The sequence below is a fragment of the Pisolithus orientalis genome (assembly GCF_024613125.1).
Source record: "Pisolithus orientalis strain OTSU chromosome Unknown F5J12scaffold_11, whole genome shotgun sequence".
In the NCBI taxonomy this organism is placed as follows: domain Eukaryota; kingdom Fungi; phylum Basidiomycota; class Agaricomycetes; order Boletales; family Pisolithaceae; genus Pisolithus; species Pisolithus orientalis.
The window spans coordinates 1-7285 of NW_026260792.1; the positions used below are offsets into that span (position 1 = coordinate 1).

General features: G+C 50.5%; 2 non-coding genes across 2 annotated transcripts; both read right to left on the reverse strand.

The window, feature by feature from the left end:
* Nucleotides 1-6540: 6540 nt before the first annotated feature.
* F5J12DRAFT_t106 lies at nucleotides 6541-6613 on the reverse strand. Its single transcript has one exon. It is a non-coding gene; the product is annotated as a tRNA-Phe (tRNA).
* Nucleotides 6614-7006: 393 nt separating this feature from the next.
* F5J12DRAFT_t105 lies at nucleotides 7007-7079 on the reverse strand. The gene has a single exon. It is a non-coding gene; the product is annotated as a tRNA-Phe (tRNA).
* Nucleotides 7080-7285: the final 206 nt, after the last annotated feature.

A 7285-nucleotide genomic window follows, 5' to 3' on the forward strand; every position in this document is an offset into this window, starting at 1 on the left:
TTTTAATGCTTGGGATGACTTCTTTTCGATCAGGAAGGCCCCAGATGAGTCCCTGTCTTCCTTAATCGCTAGAATCGAAGATTCCATGTCCAGAATTCAAGAATTGCGCCCCAAGGACTCTACTACTCTCCATACTCCATCAAGGATATGGACAATGAACTTGTCTGTATGGCTATGGTGCGCTCTTCTAGGCGAAGATTACTCGCATTTTGCTTCTTCTCTACTTTCTCTTCCAATCTCTGGACAAGGACAAACTCAAAGAAGCATTTCTGGCTGAAGAATCGCAGCGCAAGCGCCGCCCTGATGCAGGGACATCGGCGACCGCACTAGTGAGCTCCTCTCGCAATTTGCAAGTGCTCACCTTCGTCGCCTTGCGAGTTCTGCGATTATTCAGGCCACTGTGTCCACAAGTGTCCAAACCTGGAAAGATCAAAAGGCTTATTATCGCTCTAGGAAGAATAAGAAGGACAGGAAGGGTGCCAATACCGCAAATCAAGCCTCTACCTCGTCTGCTTCCTCCCCAGCAACTGGGACAGCACCAACAGCCTCCTCATCGAACCAGAGCGCATCCCAAGCGGTAGAATTCGCTGGAAATGCAAGTTTTCGTTCCCTTGACCCCTCCTCTCCTCTCTGCCCCCTCCAGCTCGATGCTGATGTGCATTGGAACGCAGATACAGGTGCCACTTCTCATATGACACCTCATCGACACTGGCTGCGAAATTACAGCCAAAAAGCGTTCCTGTGCGCCTAGCAGACAACAAAATTGTCTACTCAGCTGGGGTGGGGTCAGTAGTGTTTGAGCCTGTGTGGGGGGTCAGAAGCGTCGTCCTGTCGAATTTACCAATGTCCTACATGTCCCTGACCTGCGAAATAATCTACTATCTGTGATATATCTCTGTCGCAACAAGGGCTTCACTGTCAGCATCGATTCTTCGCAGATGTCCTTCAGGCAGCGCCCTGGCCCTACCCTCTTCATTGCAAGAATTTTGGACAACAACTCCGCATTCCTGGAGGGTGAGACTGTTCCCCTCAGTGAATATGCCTCTGCAGCAACCACTTTGCCCCTGGATTTCGACCTATGGCACAGGAGACTCGCCCATCACCACCTGGCTGGTGTGAAGTCCCTCCTGGAGCGAAATCTAGTCACTGGGATGACACTAGACTCGAACACAGTGCCTGATCCTATCTGTGAACCTTGCCTGGCTGGCAAGATGCATGCAAATCCCTTTCCCAGCTCTTCCTGGCGTGCTTCTCGGCCCCTAGAACTCGTCCACAGCGATGTGCACTATGTAGGCCACCCCTCCTTCACTGGCTACAAGTATTGGGTCACCTTCATCGATGATTTCACTCGCTTCGCTTTGTTTTGCCTCTGAAAGCGAAATCTGAGGTCTTTGAGGCCTTCAAGACCTTCAAGGCCTTTGCTGAGAACCAGAGCGAAAGAAAAATCAAGATTTTGCGGGATGACAAGGGAGGGGAGTATATGAGCAACTCCTTCATCGATTTCACCACCAAATGCGGAATTCTGCGCCAGCACACAGTCAGAAATCGACCACAGCAAAATGGAGTGGCAGAGCGAGCCAATAGACTGCTCTCTGAGCGACTCACTGCAATGCTAGATGAGTCTGGCCTTCCTAAGGCCTTCTGGGGAGAGTGCCTAGCCTCCTTGGTCCATGTTTGGAACAGATGCCCCTGAAGCGTCCAAAATGCGACCCCTTGAACTGTGGCATGGGAGAAAGCCAGATGTCTCCCACCTTCGAGTTTGGGGGTGTACTGCCTATGTGCACATCCAGAAGGACAAGAGGCGACCCCTGGAGTCCCACATGGAGAAATGTGTCTTTATAGGGTACCCTGAAGGCTACAAAGGCTGGAAATTCTACAATCCCACCACAAAGCGCACAATCATCTCAGAAAGGGCTGATTTTGATGAAGGTACTTCCCTCTGTCCACTCGCCCTTCCTCACCTTCCCTACCTGCGCCTCTGCTTCCAAACCTACCCAAAATGCGCCAGTAGCTCCTATACCCTCCATTCCACCCCCTACAGCAATACTACCATCCAAGCACAGATCTGGACACTGACAGCGAAACTGATGATGATCTGGATCAGGGGGGAGATGATTGAGCCTGTGGCAGCTATCCAGACCCCATACAGCCTCCTGTCGCAATTCCAGAGTCATACCTCCTCCTCCTCGCACTCCCTCGCCTCCACCACCTCCTAGACCTGCCAGTCCCATTGGAATTGGTGCCAGACTGCCTGCTAGGCGCAGACAGAAGCCCAGAGACTGGTGGAAGCTCTCTCCTGCGCAATTAGAGGATGTGGATGACCCTGATGACAGTGATGATGAACTGGCCATGTCTGCATCCATCCCTGATGAGCCACTCACATTTGCAGAGGCTATGCGTCGCCCTGATGCAGATAAGTGGAGAGAGGCAGCCCTGGAGGAGTTGGCTGCTCACCAGAGCAATGGGACTTGGAAACTCGTCCCTAGACCTGCTGGGAGCAAGGTGATAGGCTCCAAATGGGTATTCAAGGTGAAGAGGAATGCAGATGGCTCTATAGATCGCTACAAAGCGAGATTGGTTGCCAAAGGGTATAACCAGCGCCCTGGATTCGATTATCTCGAGGTTTTCGCTCCAACAGCTCGCCTTTCATCGATTAGAGTCATCCTGGCTCTTGCAGCTCTCCAGGACCTTCACCTTCGCTCTGTGGATGTCTCTCATGCCTATCTCAATGGGGAGATGGACTGTGAGGTCTACATGACCCAACCAGAAGGATTTGTGGAGGGAGACCCAAAATCCAGGTGTGTCTGCTCAGAAAGCGATCTATGGCAGCAAACAGGGTGGAAATCGCTGGAACAAGAAGATGCGCTCTGTACTCGAGTCCCTTGGCTTCAGACAGACTATTCTGATGCTAGCATCTATATCTACTCCAAGGATGGAGTAACCATCATTCTGCCTGTGTTTGTGGATGATATGACTCTAGCTTCGAAATCTGAGACTGCCATCGACTCCTTTGTCTCACAACTGAGCCAGCACTTCAAAATTCGCGATCTGGGCCCTACAACTCAACTCCTGGGGATCAAAATCGACAGAGACGCCCCAATCGCTCCATATCCATCTCCCAGCGACAATACTGCCTGGATGTCTTGACCAGATTTGGAATGGCAGACTGTAAGCCCATTTCCACACCTATGGAACCCAATCTTCGCCTATCTCGCCAGCAATCGCCTCAGAACCCTCAGGAAGTCGAACAAATGCGCCAGGTGCCCTATCTATCTGCTGTGGGTGCTCTGATGTACTTGGCCACCACAACTCGACCAGATATAGCCTATACTGTCGGAGTCTGGCCAGATTCAACTCTAACCCTGGCTGGGCTCACTGGCAAGCTGTAAAACACCTGATGCGCTACCTGAAGGGCACTCTGGACTATTCCATCACTATGCTCCTGATCCTTCGACCTCTGAGCTATTCACAACCTTCTCTGATGCTGATCATGGTGGTTGCAAGGATTCTGGTCGCTCCACTGGTGGATATGTGGTCAAGATGGGTACTGGTGCAGTTTCCTGGTCCTCCAAGCTACAGGGAGTGGTCGCTTTGTCCACCACTGAAGCAGAGTATATTGCTGCAGTCCCAAGCAGGCAAGGAGATCAAGTGGATGCGAAATCGTTGCAGGAAATTGGCCTCCTCTCCCCAGATGCTTCTACCTTCGCATTGACACCAATCTGCGATCTCTGTGGCCAAGAACCCAGAACACATGGGAGGATGAAGCAACTTGACCTCTGCTACTACTGCTAAGAGATGCAGTTCAGCAGAACCTGATTTCGCCTATTTTTGTCCCTACAGTCGACCAGGCTGCAGTCTTCTCACCAAACCGCTACATCGCACCAAGGTCATCGGTTTCTGCAAGATGCTAGGACTTGGTGCATCAGGGGGGAGCAGTTGAGTGGCAGAGTGCACATTCAGGGGGAGTGTTCATATTAGTGCCTTGTGCACCTCAGGACTGCATTTTCCCTTTATTTTATCTCTGTCTAACCCTACAGACATGTAGTGGACACTTAGCTTCGCTCTAAGTGTCCTTGGTTTGCTTTTATTTATTATTTACATTTGTTTATCATTTTTGCGCACTTACTGCTGTGTGCCCAGTGAAATTTTCTTCAGTCTCTTACACTGGGCACCAGGTACAGTCCTGTATTGCTTTACACAATTATAGTCTCTTACACTGGGCACCAGTGGCCTCAGTTTGTGGTTATCTCAACAGTGGTGGAGCTCTCCCCTGTGGAGTTGGATGATGTAGTTGATGAGGATGACAGTGATGATGAGCTGGCCATCTCTGCAGCTCTCCCTGATGAACCATTGACTTATGCTGAAGCCATGAAGCATCCTGGTGTGGAAAAATGGCAAGCAGCTGCCCTAGAGGAGTTAGCTGCTCACCAGAGCAATGGACTTGGAAACTCATCCCCAGGCCTCCTGGGAGCAAGGTTATTGGCTCGAAGTGGGTATCTAGAGGTCAAGTGCAATGCTGATTGGGTCCATCATCGCTACAAGGCCAGACTGGTCGCAAAAGGCTATAATCAGCGCCCTGGCTTTGATTATCTCGAGGTCTTTGCTCCTACAGTGCGCCTTGCCTCTGTCAGAGTGGTTCTAGCTCTTGCAGCGCTCCAGGACCTCCATCTGCGCTCTGTGGACATCTCCCATGCCTACCTGAATGGGGAAATGGACTGTGAAGTCTATATGGCACAACCTGAAGGATTTGTGGAAGGAAACTCGAAATCTCATGTCTGCCTGCTCCAGAAAGCCATCTATGGCAGCAAACAAGGTGGCAATCGCTGGAACAAGAAAATGCGCTCTGTATTGGAGTCCCTGCACTTCAAACAAACCTATTCTGATGCCAGCATCTATATCTGCTCCAAGGATGGTGTCTCCATCATCTTGCCTGTTTTTGTGGATGATATGACTCTTGCTTCATCTTCTGAAGCTGCCATAGACTCCTTCATCTCCCAACTCAGCCAGCACTTCAAACTACGAGATCTAGGACCTACTACCCAACTCCTGGGCATCAAAATTGACAGAGATCGCCCCAATCGCTCCATTTCGCTCTCCCAGCGCCAGTACTGCCTGGATTTACTGGAAAGATTTGGCATGGCTGACTGCAAACCACTATCTACACCCATGGAGCCAAATCTTCGCCTCTCTCGCTCCCAGTCTCCCCAGGATGCCTCAGAAATCGAGAAAATGCGCCAAGTACCCTATCTCTCCGCTGTAGGTGCTCTGATGTACCTTGCCACCACTACCCGCCCAGACATTGCCTATACTGTTGGAGTTCTGGCCAGATTCAACTCCAATCCTGGCTGGGTTCATTGGCAGGCTGTGAAGCACCTAATGCGCTATATCAAGGGTACTCTGGACTATTCCCTGACCTATTCTCCTGATCCTTCAACCTCTGAGCCCTTCACCACCTTCTCTGATGCAGATCATGGTGGCTGCAGGGATACTGGTCGCTCTACAGGTGGTTATGTTGTCAAGATGGGTACTGGAGCAATCTCCTGGTGTTCCAAGCTTCAAAACATCGTCGCTCTATCTACCACTGAGGCAGAATACATAGCAGCTGTCCAGGCAGGCAAGGAGATCAAGTGGCTTCGAAATTTACTCTCTGAAATCGCTTCTCCACTGTCTTCTCCCTCTGTGCTGCACATGGACAACCAATCTGCAATCTCTGTGGCCAAGAATCCTGAACACCATGGCAGAATGAAGCAACTTGATCTCTGCTTCTACTGGCTTAGAGATGCAGTCCAGGACAACCTCATTGCGCCCACTTTTGTCCCCACTGATGCCCAGGCTGCTGACCTGATGACCAAACCACTGTCCAAGGCCAAGGTGATCAACTTCTGTCAGATGCTAGGACTAGGTGCATCAAGTGGGAGTTCTTAATGTGCAGAGGTGCACAATCAGGGGGGAGTGTTGCTATTAGTGCCTGTGCACCTCAGACTAATTGCCAGGTTCCCCACCTTCCATATTAATGATGTGTGCACTTATTTTCTTCAGTTGTTCTTTGTTTGTTCAGTGTTCGCATTTTTACTGTGCACAGAGTATCTTGTTCTTTAGTTACTGACTCTGTGCACATAGGTGTGTAAAACTACATAGACAACAATTTAGTTACTGACTCTGTGCACATAGTGCTGAGCATTGGGATATCTTAACAAATAATCATTGATGAAAGTGACCCAGTATTTGAATCCAGAGACGGAGGGATGCCCTACAGAGTGTACATCGGTGTGGAAGAGTTCTAGGGGTCTGGAGGTGCGATTGGAGGTGCTGGGGAAAGGATTGGCATGCATCTTGCCAGCTAGGCAGGGCTCACAGATGGGATCAGGAGTGGATTTTGACTCAATGACCATCCCAGTGGCCATATTTTGGTTTAACAGTGATTTAATGCCTGCCAGGTGATGGTGAGCAAGTCTCCTGTGCCAGAGGTCAAGATCCAATGGCAGAGTGGTCGCTGCAGAGGCATATTGAGTGATGGGGATGGGCTTGTTGCAATAAATGCGACCAGACAGGGGATTGAACCCTGGACCTCCCAGGTTTCGACCAGGTGCTCTAACCACTGAGCTATTTGGTCAAGGTATCTAGGCTTACTTGGTGTGGTTTAACCACCAAGTGCTAGTAGGGACTAGCGTTGCTGAGTGCTGGAGTACTACACCTGCAACAGCCTCCCCTAATCCAGTGCACAGCAACAAGGTGCAAGCGTGGGAAACCACTGCCTAAAGTGGCAACTGCCTTAAGTGGTAGGTTTTACACATGCTGCCTCCTGCAAAGGTCTTAGATGGCTCAGGGGCCATTCTGCCTTAATTGGTAGGGCTTACACATTGTTGCCTCCGGCAAAGGTCTTACTGAGGCACAAGTAGGTCTTAATGGGGAAATCCCAGCTGTGGGAATCCATTGCCTTAAGCAGAAAGGACTTATCAGGACATTCCCACAAGCGCCCGGGGCTCATAACCTGTTGCAATAAATGCGACCAGACAGGGGATTGAACCCTGGACCTCCCAGGTTTCGACCAGGTGCTCTAACCACTGAGCTATTTGGTCAAGGTATCTAGGCTTACTTGGTGTGGTTTAACCACCAAGTGCTAGTAGGGACTAGCATTGCTGAGTGCTGGAGTACTACACCTGCAACAGATACTGGTGCCACTGCACACATGACCCCTCATCGCCACTGGCTGCGCAATTACACCCCCAAATGTGTCCCTGTGAGACTGGCAGACAACAAATTGGTATACTCTGCTGGAGTTGGG